Below are 14,703 nucleotides of genomic sequence, written 5' to 3'. Positions count from 1 at the left end.
TGGAAGTGTTTGAATTCTGAGTACATGTACAGGGTGAAGCCGAATGGACTATCTAGTTTAAAAAAATCACTGAAGAGCGCGCAGGTAAATTAACGGAGTAGGAGTAGTGGCATTAGTAGGAAAAAACAATGTTACTTTTAGTAATTGTCATGCAGTTGTCTACTGAGTAACGAGGCTTTGCTTCAGAAACGTTCTTTAAGAACAATAATAGTGTGGTGGTGACGCCGAGGGCGCTTTGGTCTAGCGATGAAGCGCATTTTACCTCTCCAGCTAAGTAAAAAAGACAAATTTTCAGTACTGGGCGACTGACAACCCTCGCGAACGAACACCTGTTCAGAGCCCCAAAAGTGGAGCTATGTGGTGCTCTTCTGTGGTTTGGTGTTCTGTGTCCTCCATAGGCAGTATTGGGCATTATTTCTTTGAATCTCGAGGCTCAACTATTACCGTGAACTCTGTGCGCTATTGTGAGTTACTGGAGAACCTTTTACTCCCCAAAATGGAAGAGTATGGCGAGGAACATGACACAGAAGCCTTTTGGTTTCAACAGGATGTTGCCACGACTCATACCACCCGTCGTTCACGCCAAATCCTGCAAGAGCAATTTCCCGGCCGCCTGATCTCCTAACGAGGGGATGTTCCATGGCCATTCTCGCTCCCCGGATTTGAGCCCATGTGATTTTTTTGGGATATCTCAAACCTGAGGTTTAAATCGTTTGAGGAAGAACCTTGGAAGCTCTCTCTGATAATTGCCTTGGAGGGAGGCAATTATAGATGCCATCACTAGAATAACGCAAGATATCCAGAGAAGAGTTTTCGAAAACGTTTTTGATCGACTCAACATGTGCATGTGCATCGCTCTCCAAGGACGTCATCTGGATGAAATAATTTTCAAAACCTAATGAAAAAAAAATTATTAGATTTAGTTTTCAGAAATGAAAACCTTTTTTAATTATCTCGGTTGGTTTCTTTTACAATTCACCCGTCAAATCAGGGAGTCCAATCTTCTTCATCCTGGTATCTATAGTTACTTGCCTAATTCCTTTACATCTACATCTACATCTACTCAATACCCCGCAAGCCGCCGCAAGGGCGTGTGGCGGGGGGTGCTAGGACACCACCCATAAATTAGAAAAGAAAAATAATAAAAAAAAAATCGCGTGCAATAACGACAAAATCATATATAAAAAAAAAACATGGCATACATTCATGCATGAACACTTACACCCCACACACATGCAAACACTCAAACTACCAACTAACATACACATGCACCTGAAAGTATACCTGACATCTCTATAGTGTTTAATTTTGTTCCGACTTGTAAATTCAAAGTTTTTAATATTTCTAAAGTGACTTCGGTTTCTTGCTATTATGATTACTGATTGTTCGGGGAAAGAATGAGTATTTGTACCTATCTGTCTTGGAATCTATCTCCCTTAGTTTATCTTTGTGGTCTGATCTACCTAAGTAGTGTGGGGCCATTATAATTCCTTCAGTGTCATATTTAAACTCGTTTGTTCTGAACCTTTCTAAAAGTCTAAGCCTCGCTTGTTCTCTCCGCACTTCAAGTGGTTCCCAGCCTAAATCCCCTAAGAGACCTGTCACACTTGTGTTTTTATCATAACAATTTTTAACAAATCTAGCGGATTTTCTCTGGACTTTATCTAATTCTTTTTGCCAAATTTTCTCCCACGGATCCCAAATACTTGCGACATATTCCAAATGAGGTCTAACTAGAGCAAAATAACACCTCTCTTTAACTTTTTCATTACATTTCCCCACCACCCGTTTTATGAAGCCAAGTTTCTTTAAAGCTGATCCGCATATTGTCCTGATATGTGCTCCCCATGAAAGGCGTGGTGTTAGAACAACCCCCAAATATTTAACTTGATTTGCCGTAGTCAATACTGAACCCTCTATTTTGTAGTTTATATCCTGTTCCTCGCTTCCTTTATTCCAAAATTTCAAAACTGCACATTTATCTATATTAAGTGTTAATCCCCATTTATTGCACCATCCCGAGATATTGTCTAAGTCTCTAGAGAGTAGCTCGCGATCTAGTTGGCTCCTTATTTCCCTGTATATCACCGTGTCGTCAGCAAATAACCTTAAATTGCTACTAACGTGTGTGCTTAAGTCATTTATGTATATTAAGAACAGAAGAGGCCCTATTACACTTCCCTGGGGGACGCCCGAAGTAACATCTCTCTCCGTTGAGCACAACCCATCTATGACTACTATTTGTTTGCGGTTTGACAAGAAGTCCCTAGTCCAATTAATTATTTTCTCATTGATCCCATAGTATTTAAGTTTGTGTAACAATTTATTGTGTGGGACTTTGTCGAAGGCTTTTTTGAAATCCAGGAATACTGCATCGACTTGGGTGTTGTTTTCTCCCGATCTAAGTATATCGTGAATGAAGAGACCAAGTTGTGTTTCGCAAGATCTGCTTTTCCTAAATCCGTGCTGGTTGTGGATTAGTATTTTCCTACTATCAAGAAATTTCATAATGTTAGTGACAATAACGTGTTCCAATATTTTACAAGAGATCGATGTTAAAGAAATGGGTCGGTAATTGGTTGGTTTATCCCTATCGCCGCCTTTATAGATGGGAGTTATATGGGCTAGCTTCCAGTCGCGAGGCACTGAGCCTTCTTCTATCGATTTTAGAAAAACAATATGTAAAAATGGGGCAATGTCGTCAGCTAATTCCTTTAATATTCTAGCAGGTATTTCTTCCGGACCAGGTGCCTTGTGTGCTTTGATACTACGGAGCAGATGTACTATTCCCTGCTTGGTCAGTGTAAGATCGCTCATGTGTTCCCCGGGTGGGTGTGGAGGATCGTTTGGTGCGTTTGTGTTTTTGTTGTAGACGCTCTGGAAAAAATGGTTTAAAATATTTGCCTTTTTCACGCTATCTGTAATGATTTCTCCATTTTCCGTCTTCAAAGAGTGAACAGTGGGACGTTTACCCTGTATTTCCCTAACATAGGACCAGAATGACTTTGGATTTTCCTCAAGATATTCGCTTAGCATTTTAGATTTAAAAGAGTGTAGTGCTGTGCGCATAATACTTTTCGTCTTACTACGACATTCTTTTAGTAGCTGTTTGGTTGTATTCACAAAACTTATATCGTCACTTTTTAAACTCTTTTTGAAATTTGACTGTAGCTTTCTTTGCCTTCTTAATGCCGATCTGACTTCCCCGTTGTACCATCTAGGTTCCTTACTGTCGCATTTGAGTTTGGACGGGATGTACGTCTTTATTCCTTCGCGTAAAATATTTAAGAAATAATTCCAAGTGTTCTCTGTATTTGTTGTCAGTGTTTTTGTCTTGTATTCCGGTAATTTTATCTTTAAATATTCTCTTAGTCCGTTAAAATTTGCCTTGTTGTATAGGTATATTTTACGCTTTTCTTTCTTTATTTTGACGAACTTAGTTTTTAACTCCACAAGAATAGCCTTATGGTCACTGATTCCGTCTATTATTTCAATGTTAGTAATGATTTCGGGCATAGAAGTCGCAAAGATGTCTAGTATGCTTTGGCCCCGTGTTGGTGATTTAACTATTTGTTCTAAGGAGTGTTTTGTGAATATATGAAGGAGTTCTTGGCATGAATCTCTGTATTTGGCAGATTTTCCCACGCAGTAGTTTTCCCAGTCAATTGACGGTAGATTTGTGTCACCAGCGATTATAGTAATACTGTTGCTTTGTCTGCTGCTGATAGTGGATATTTGTTCGTCGAGCTTGTGTAGGACATCTGTGTTAGAATCTGGGGGTCTATAAAATGAACACACGTATAGGCTTCTGCCGTTGTAGTCCTTAATGTTGCACCAAACGCTTTCTATGTCATCTACGTCGCATTCATATCGTTGGCTACTAAGATGTGACTTTACTGCAATGAATACTCCCCCACCCAACCTATTTGGTCTGTCCCTTCTGTAAATTGTGAAGCCGTTTGGAAAAACCTCATTGTTTGCTATATCTCCCGTGAGCCAACTTTCTGTTCCAACTACTATGTCTGCGTTTGTACTGACAAAAATATGTTCAATATCCGATATTTTGTTTCTAATGCTACGGCAATTTAATGTTATAATTTTAATATGGCTAATAACTTCTTGTTTTTCGGTTTTATGTACGCTAACAAAACTGTTTTGAGACGATTCGTGGTGAACAGAGACAAAAGAATTACATTCACTTGCATTGCTATCTGTTATGTATGTAGAGGCACCAATTTTATTAAATTTACGTGGGTTATATGTTGTTTTAACGCAAGTGCTTGTTTGTTCAATATTTTTGGGGATTTGAGAGGCATTACCTGAACTGAATTGACAAAAAGCGCTGGATTCTACTTTATTTTTCCCAATATATGACCTACGCTCTTGCCTACCAGCTATGCTAAACCCTCGACACGTGTTCGTGTAACCTACGCGCTACCAACTGCGATGCCTCGGCAGTATAATGGACCCCGGAGCGATTAAGGGGTACCCGACACGATGAGAGGACGGGCCTCAGATCAACGAAGTCCGCTCCGATTCCCCGGCAAAATCCCAGCAATCTCTCATTTAAACCCTCAATGCGGCTCCAAACGAGCCTTCCGCGGTCTGAACGCGGCACAATACTACATATACTTAATTTAATTGGGACCTTCAACTCTGCCTCGACTCGTTTCACCTCCGAGTGCATCTCCTTAAAGGAGCGCAGGATCTCTTCAGATCCACGTTCCGAGGCGTCGTTTGTCCCGACATGAGCCACAATGCGTAGCTTGGAGCAGCCCGTATTACTGACGGCGACCTTCAACCTTTTGACCTTTACCATTAGGTCAATCTTTATATTCCTTCCATCTCTTTTGTATCTCCCATGGTTCAATTAATAATTTTCCTGACCTATCATTGATTGTTTGAACGGAGTTTTCCTTCTTAATTCCCGAGAGTGCAGTCATGACACTGAACAGCGCACTATATTCACCCTTACTTTGTAAACTTGATCTCACATTGCTTCTACGACCATGCTTCCTACGCCCTATTAGTTTCCCGCCTGAGTTTATTATTCAACTCCTAATACTTCCTTCTACTTCACTCTGTGTTAAAATTCTTCCACTTCCTTCTCTCGTCTATCTTTCTAATCATCTCATATCCCTCCAATGAACTCCAATTTCGCACAATAAATCCATTAAGCACACTAATTCACTCTATTGGGTGCCTTCTGCGGAGCAAACTAATATATCCTGATTGCCCTCTATTTCCCTTTCTATTAGTGACCTCATTACTTCTATGGCAACACGCCTGCCTCTTCCCTTTCTGAACTCAAACTGATCACAATTTGCGTATCTTTTTGGAATTGGAGTACGCATATCCCGAGAAAAATTCTCATTGGAAACGGTAATTTTTGTTGTCATACACACCCTCAGACTCCAAATTTAGTGATACCAATTTAAATGAACAAAATATCAAATATAAGAACAGGATGTCTCGTAATAACTGAAATTTCTATCACCTCAGCTGAGATATGTTTCTCTTCTATATATATATATATATATATATATATATATATATATATATATATATATATATATATATATATATATATATATATATATATATATATATATATATATATATATATATATATATATATATATATATATATATATATATATATATATATATATATATATATATATATATATATACACATAGCGCAGGTTACTCGTATTTTTAAGTACCATAGCATCTTAACTTATCCTTTTACGTCTCTATGCTATTTAATCCGTCTTCTAACAGAAAAAAGTGTCATTTCCAGCCAATGGAGGAAGTGAGATGGTGGGTAATGGCAGCGCCAATTGTCATTGTCGTCTTTCTCTCCCTCTTTCGAAGACGGAGTCATGCTCCCGCATCCATCGCCCACCCATGTTTGCCCCTAGGGTTTCAGGAGGCATCGCGAAAGGGGTTCCGTTGTTGGTTCTGTCAAGTGATTCAGGGATGCCCGAGCTACTACCTCTAACTCCATAGATCTTCCGCACTCGAAGCTCTTTTGTCGGTGCGCTACTATCGAGGGAGGTCGCAGTGGGCGGAAGATCCAACTCGAAATTCTCAAGACGAACTTCCAGCGGGTATGTGTGTGTGTTTCACTCGATCCAGAATCTCTCTTCGCCCGCATTGTTCAAGGCAAAGAGTTGACATTTATTGCGCGATTGGAGATAGGCGATCTCGGGCCCATTTCTTAAAGCTAAAGGTTAGTTTTCAAGTATGTGTAAAGTTATTATATATTCCGTCATATAATGGCCCAGAAGCTTTCACCGTCGCTGCCAGAATTACATTCCTTGTGTAATATAAAACGTTACTATACCTTTATTGCTCATTTTCAGAGAAATTCAAAACAACTGGCATCTCCAATGGTAGCAAGTTCGTGCTGATAATTTGTTAATAACTTTAAAATATGTAGATACCCTGTAATTTGTAGATGAATGATAATTAACAACTGTGATTTCCATTTTAGTGCTAAACTAGTAATAAAGTGTATACTAGTAGTATCCACTAAAGCAGAAGTATAGTATTCTAGAGGAAATCACAATTTTTAATTATTTTTTCTTTCTGATATGGAATGTTTCCACTGAGTTAAGCCTGAAATTAAACGTTGTGTATATTTATTACCTAAAAAATTATATGTACATCGCCTTACACGTGCTAGTTCTTGATACTTCCTAAATAGGCAAACATCAATCAGGACGACTTCTACCAACAGCAATAGTGAAAGTATCGGTTTGTATTGTTTCGTATGGCTGCAGTAGACTGTGGACGTTGAGATGAGATGGAGATTCAAAATGGAATTATCTCCAAAAAGAGAAATGCCTATTGCTTACTATAACCATAAGTAATTTGGAATGTTTTATGGAGTAATTGAGTATTCAACTAAATAAATAATGCTTAGTTAACTTAGTATCGAATATAATAAACGTATAAAATTGCTTAGAAGGCTTGACCTAGTAGTTAAGCACCTATAAGCGCTGAAAATTTTCATCTACGCTTGAAATATGAAATCATTTTGAAAATAATAACTATAATAATTGCACTCGACCGATTTTTTGCACCAAACCAAGTGAAGTAATGTCATTGCGGGTATTCATCCACGCAGTACGCCTCGGACAGGAACGCCCGGCACAGGAGCTTAGGGTAGTAGTTGTATAAATATGTTTAGACGAAAAGGCTTGCAGAGGGGAGATTGTTTTAAATAAGTTGATATTTCATCTTTTTGTTGAATTCTTGAATAGAGCGAATGAAAAATGAATCTATCTTTTCGCCAGAGCTTGACTTGACTCTTGAACGCAAGTTAACTATAAAAACGCTTTCGCACATGTGCTATTTTCCGCCGACAGCAGAATATTGCGCCCACTCCTCCTCCTCCACCTCTCCGGACTCAGGTAATGGTTGTTTTTGTGTACCACAAGCCTCGACCATGAATCACTAGTGTCGATGGATTCGACAATGAGTAATTACATGTACTTTCTGTGCCATGCATCAGCTCAGGCAGGGGTAACGTTTACTTCTGCTAATCCCACGGGTCGCACGTTCGATTCCAGCCTAGGTGGGTTTTTCTCCAAAATTTAGTGTTTGTGATTGTTCATGCATTTAGCTGTACATCCATCGTATGTAATCACCAAACTGCCCGTTTTTGCATTAGTTAACAGTAAAAAGGTTTGTTTCTTGGTCGTGTAGAATTACCTGCGCGAAGGTCAGGTACCGGAGCGTGGCGAAGCCATTTGCATGGTACTCAGTGACATGCATTTTACTTGCTAATCTCTTCTACGAGGGGATTAGGGGGAGTATTTAGGGGAAGCGACCCACAGCTAAGGTCATTTGGACCATTGAGAATAACCAGGAAAGGATGAAGGGTGGAGAGAAACCCAGCGTCGGCATAAGCCTACTCTTAAAGAAAGGCGCCAAGGGGTCCGCAGCTTAACGTCCCATCCGACGGACGGTGTACTCACACTAAGTGCCCAGAAAAGCACCTCAAGTAGGGATCGAGATACCACTGAAAAATATTCGATGCCGCCGGGGTGTGAACCCGGGTGGGAAGCCAGTACGATAGCAACCACAATCCAGCAACTTACTTCGCATTAAGTCCCTCTCTATCTCTGTTTACCTCCTTCCCCCCTTTATCCCGTCCGACCCTATCCTATTCCTGCCCTTTCCTCGTTTGCCTAACCATCTTCCCCCTATTACAGTCCTAAACATCCCACTGCCGATCAATACCCTCTTCATACATTTTTTCTGCCTCTTTTGGGTTTGTCCCAAGAAACGTTAATCCTCGCCCACCACACCTAATACGTCCATGTACGTCTTCCCTTCGGTCCATTTCACCTTAACCATCGTTCTTCACACACGATTCAAAAGCCCTCAATCTACTTCTATCCTCCTGATCAGAGACCACGTTTCCGCGCCGAATATAACTACGCTCCGTATCAAAGTTTTTGCGAGGTTTTTCTTTATATCCTTTCTCAACGTCCCTGGCATCAACTCCCTCCTCCTTGTGAAATCCTCTTTCCCAAGTGCAATTGTTCTCCTTACGTCCCTATTACATTGACTATGTTGGTTCAAAGCACTTCCAAGATACTTACACTGCTCCACTTGCCCTACGTTTTATCCTCCTATTTTAATGTTGACTTTGGTCTTTTTCTTTCTGAAAAATTGCATTATATTAATTTTAATTATATAGATTTTTATTCCATACGAATCCCACTGAATTTCCATTTCACTCAACAATCCTTGCAACCCCTTTGCTGACTGACAAACTAAAGCTTGGTCATCAGCAAACCTAACTGATTTTACGAATTTCCCGCCGACTTTCATTCCTACCTCCAGTTCTTTCCATGCCTCATTTGCCCCACATATACGTTCAACATCAACGGTGATAATGGGCAAACTTTCACCTCTCACTAACACTGCCTATCCGGACTCCCCGTTCCCCACCCGCACCTGAGCAGTCTGAGATATGTTCACGTTGCGGATTGGCCTCCTGTCCCTCCAATCGATTCCCATTTTGTGCAATATACGAATTAGTTTTCCCTAATTCACTCTATCAAACGCTTTTTCGAAATCTATGAAACAGGCAAATAACTCCTGGCTGTATTCTATATTCCTCTCGATTAATAATCTCATTACTGCAATAGCATGACGAGCACCTCTCCCCTTCCTAAACCGAAACTGAGCATCCCCTAATAATGATTTTCCCTACCCCTTATCCTTTTGTTTATGATCCTTAGAACAACTTTAGCTGCGTGGGATATCAAACGTATTGTTCTGTAGTTCTCTTATCTACATATACATCAATACCCTGCGAGCCACGAAAAAGTGCGTAGCAGGGGGTGCAGCACCATGAAGAAAGGATAAGGGATGAGGGGGTTAGGGTTTTTTAAATGGGTGGGTGGATATACAACCGCGCGCAGTCCCAACCTTGTAGGATAATACTTATTGTGTCGAAGTGACTCCTGGGGGATTTTGACTACAAACATTCTGGGATCTTATTGTTCTTAGAAAAAATTACCCTTTTAGTATTGCAGTCTCTGATTCTTTCTAATCTTATATTCGTGCGATCTTCGACCGTAATACGTCGGGGTTATTACTCATGATATAACGTCTACCTTTTTTGGAATTGGAACTATTACTGATCTCACAAAGTCTTCCAGCCAGATTCCATCCTCATAGATACTACGAATCAGCCGATATAGCTTCTTCCTCCCATATTTTCCTAAACCTTTTAGTAGTTCCGCAGGAATGCTGTCCACCCCCACGGCCTTAATTGATTTCATCTTCCTAAATGCCCTTTCTATCTCATTTTCTAGTATGCCTGCAACTAAGCTATCTTCATCTACGTCATGTTCTCTTCCTATGTCTAAGCTTGTTGGCTTAAGATCTTTACCATACAGTCCTTCTATATATTCCTTCATTCTCTCTTATATCTTTCCTGTTTCCATTATTATCCTACCTGACGTATCTCCAACTGTCATCACAGATCTTCGCTTCTTACTTCACGATAGTGTTTTGACCTTCTTGTATAGCGAACCAATTTCACCATGAACTTTGAGAGTACACAAAGCGGAATCGGACCATCAAAAGGATGAACTTTGAATATTTTGTCGTGATATTGAGATAACATTATCTTCACTTAATAATCAATGAAACCTTCTTAAGAAATTGGACGGATGGAGGCAGAATGAAGTGAGCAGACGAGGTAGCGGATGAAGAAGAAGTAATGCAGGAGGTATAAATTGTAAGTTGAAGCTGAAAAAGGGAAACTGCGATTGTATGGATACAAATGGTGCCACGTTAATGTTCCGACGTTAACACCAGCAAATGCCTTAGGTACGCACAGCGCACCAATTTTAATTCAGAATGTGTCCAAACGAAGGAGAGCCGAGGCATAGCAGTAGTCTCTCGTTCTCAAATTGCATTTTACACTTGATTCCCGTCCACTCTCCTACGTACTCTACGGATCGGCCACTACCCCTGCACCGCGTCCATTGTGGTCCATGCATAAACTGAGTGGGAAAATCCCTCGTGAGCATGGGATTTTACGGGGTTGGCACATTTCATTATTAGGTTAAAAGTGATGAGGCAAAGGAATTGAGTGCTATATATTTTTTTAACTCTTGAGTTTGGGAAATCTGGCTTCATTTTACTATGGAGGAATTCGCAACAGCTTCAGATAGACGTTAAAAAATGGTATCCGTGTCTATAAGATGCTATGCAATCAAAAGTCTTGCTCAACTAACGTATCATTTCTCTCCTAGACGTTTCATTGCTTGAAGCAAAACCGATGGAATACTGAGCTCCATATCTACTGCCTATGTGCGAAAAAACCATTTCTTTCAGCTTATGAAATTAAGATTGTAGCTCAGATATTAATGACCCTACCCATTTTTTGGTATTGCATAACCCTTGGAGACATCTGAAATATCTGCCTCATCCCTTTACTCTTTCCCCATTCCTGCTAAATGTTAACATTGGAAGAGGTGAATCAGAATAGATGATATGTCATGGTGCAGAAACAGTAAGAAGGGAAGTACATGGAAGGTCTAAAAAGTTTACGACCTAACAAAGGTACACGACATTTTTTCTGAAATCTTCAGAAATTTTTGATGTCGGAAACTTTTCAGACCACCCTCGTAAATAACTTTAAGTAGCAGACGTGGTAGCGTCGAAATGCGTTGCATGTTGGAAAAGAAATATACAAGAAAAGTACGAGCATAGATTATTTATTTATAATGAATTTACATGCATTAATTCATACCACAATATCCGAAAATGAAAATGGAATGCAATTAGCATTGTCGCGTGAGGTTTAGTGTTTTTTAAGAGTGACTGTTCCCACCATGATATTTTAACTCCACTTTTTGACGTGATAATTTTAGCTGCTAACTAAGCTTATTCACGATTCTACGAACACAAACACATTCACTTTTCAATCTCTTTGGATAAAAGTAGATAAGTGACGGAGGGGTGAATGTTTTTATGTGGATCCATTGCGTAAATAACCCGAGCTTATGTTTCTTTGTCCAGTGATATATTAACACTTCAGGTATGAATTATCCCATGAGCACATCCTTTGCGATTTCTGTGAAAAATATATTTTGTGTAAAATCAAGAAAACCTCTAAGCTTATTGGACGGTTATGGATACCTCCGATTACCTTAAAAATTTACTTTACGTTTCCCGTCATTGCCTGCATCAACCGTTCAAACGGCAAAAGTTATGCTTTCACGCAGTTGCCGCTTCTCTAAAAACTATTATTATTATTCAAATATCTCCTGATTTGAAAACCAAATATTCGTTTGTGAACTTACTTTGGACCTTTTCTGAAGTTTGTGGCTTCAAAACTTTCAAAAAAAAAGGAAAGTAGTGGTATTAGCACGTGATTATTTCGCCGAGTGAACATCAGATTCGGTGACGGAGATCGCTGCAAAAACATGCAAACTGCTCTGATTCCCTCGACTTTCTCTTGTGACACGGAAAACTGCTCCCGGAACATCCACATTTCCGAAGAGAAGTTGCTGCTGTCATCCGCCGCGATCGATAAAGGGCTCTCGGAAGAACGAATCATCTCCTGCTCGAGGGAATTCCTACGCGCAAAAGGAAATCTCCAGCCTGCTCGAGCAGATCATTACTCGCGGGGGTTGCCCTTAGCGGAATATATTAGTAATTCCAGACTTCTTCTCTTCAACGAATATTTGCGACCATTTTATTTTCCATTCTACACTTTTAACATATTCTGGTAATTCTGGTAGTGATAATGATTGCTTCTGCAATCGTTATCTTGAAAACGAGGTTGGTTTGGTGAAAAGAAGTTACTCGTGTATCTAACGTCTTCGAGCAATAGAAAGCGATCAAGAGAGGCATTGGTTTTGAGAGTACTCATCCAAAGGCTATCGTTTCAACTCGTTAAAACAATCGCTTTAAATTGTGAAGTATATGTTCATAAAAAATGGAGTGATATCAGTGTTGGGTTATTGGATAATGGTTATGTATTTTTTATATTCTGAAAAGGATAAAATGTTGCTTTTATATTTGGGCATAGGTTTTAGGACGTTAACGATGTATTATACACCTATGCACTTAAACATAGCTATGAATAAATATAATATTTGCACGCACACATAAATGCTCGTAAATTTACGCCCATTAATGCCTACATGCAACATCCCCCCGACGCCCTTGAAGTTTCTTTCGGGGTATCTTGTAGATGTAGATAGGTTGTTCATTCATTCATTTTCTTTAAATAATTTCTTGTTACCTTTCCGTATATTTGCCGGGAAAACACATGTAGGTATATACAAGTATTTGTGAAATGCTTGAGATACTTCGGAAACAGCTGGCTGATTTTGTCCAAAATAAATATGAAATTTTAGAAATTCAATACTCTTGTTTACACCGTCTCTTTTTATCTACCCAATGCTTTATTCTGTCTCGATTTCATCAGTGGCGGAATAATTGAAATGAAATAGTACAGAATTTGGGTACTCTGGCAGCGTCAATAGAACCGGAGGGTTGATATTTTTTGAAGAAATGACAAGTTTCTTCATGATTCCGCTCGCCTTACTTGTTACTGTCCGTTTTACACTAACTCAAACTTCGAGCGTACATATTTTAGAAATATTTGGAAGATCTGATTTATAAATGGACGTTAATGATATCCGAGCATTATATTTTATAAGGCAGAGTTCCGTTACTTGAAAAATCCTCATTTGTTCGCGTCTGAAGCTTGGAAGTGGTGGTCATAAGTTAGCCATGTTGTAGGTATTAATCAAAATAATTCATGGACGTTTTGCGATTTCACTTGTTACTTTGAAAAATAGGTTTGAGCGATAGTAAAGTCTCAAGTCTTTATACTTTGTATCACTCGTGTTCTCCATGGCAACGGAAAATAATCAGCCCCTAGGGAAGCCAAATCCAGTGGACATTCGCCGCCATAGGAGATGACCAGGCGTCCAACGAAGGTAAAATTATGATGGGTATTTAATCTACACATTCAATTTTTACCCTTGGTTTCCGTAATTTTGGCGTACTCTTTTGGTATAAAATATTAATTGTAGATTATAGTACAAATCTTTTTATCGTCGTGGCAAACGCACCGCAATTATCTCGGGGTGAATTTGTGAAGAATTTTGTTGATGTACAAGGAAGGTTACCTCAATGACGTATTCATAACTTTTTTGGTCCATCTAGAAATATATTTTTTAACCATTTCTCGTCATGAATTCGCGAATATTTATTTGATGGTGGCAAAGCGTTGAAATCCTTTGGCTAAAATGTTTTACGAGTGACAGTGTGGGTACTTCCTGACAATAAGTGTTTGATCCTGTTTTATCTACTTTTGAGGGAATCTCACCACTACGTAATTATGCTTTGACTTTTTTAAATTTTGCTGGGTGAAAATCCCTCGCCATGCATCCGTGAATGATTTATCAATGGCGGTAAAGCATTGAAATCTATCTGAAACCGAATAAACTCATATCGGGAGGCTAGGAACAGGGTCGATCTTGCATGCGGTTGCTCTCGAATTCTCCCGAGAGTCATTTACTTTTTCTATTGTCATTACATAGTACTTTAGGCGATACTTTTATATTTAAGAATGACTCTATACAACTGTACTTGCCCTCTTAAGGAACATTAAATAAAGAGAATAATTACAGGCCGATGGGAGGTACGGCATTCAAAAGAAGTTTACCACGAGTGGACCGTGGCGATCAAGGGACGGGCGAGTAGGTCGAGAGAAAGCGAGTCAGGGGTAACGATTCTGGAAGGTTGGTGAAAACGCACGTTTGTATGCGTCCCCTAGGACTTCGAGGGACAGCTCCCTTGCGTCGTTCCCCGTCCTTCGCGGTTTTTCGGCGGCATGAATCTACATAATATCGAAACTACGGTATTTGCAAGAAATTAACGTGGATCATGTTATTGAATAATCTTACCGGTAAGTACTATGATTTTCTTTGTTCGAATAAATGCAGCTAGTGCAGTATTATGTAGATGTAGATACAGCAAGTAATAATGGGTAATTTCAAATTAAGCAATAAATTATACTTTTTGACTCGAAAATGAATGTGGCTAAGATTTTGTTTTTTAAACGAATTGTGTATTATTCGCAATAATAGAATAAAAAGGTAGAAAGAAGGGCAGTCAAAAAAGAGCAAGCAACGGATGGTATAT

Source organism: Hetaerina americana, unplaced genomic scaffold, assembly GCF_022747635.1.
Source record: "Hetaerina americana unplaced genomic scaffold, ioHetAmer1.1.p SCAF_4, whole genome shotgun sequence".
Lineage (NCBI taxonomy): Eukaryota > Metazoa > Arthropoda > Insecta > Odonata > Calopterygidae > Hetaerina > Hetaerina americana.
The sequence above is the reverse complement of the archived record's forward strand: the minus strand, read 5'-3'. Positions refer to the sequence as shown.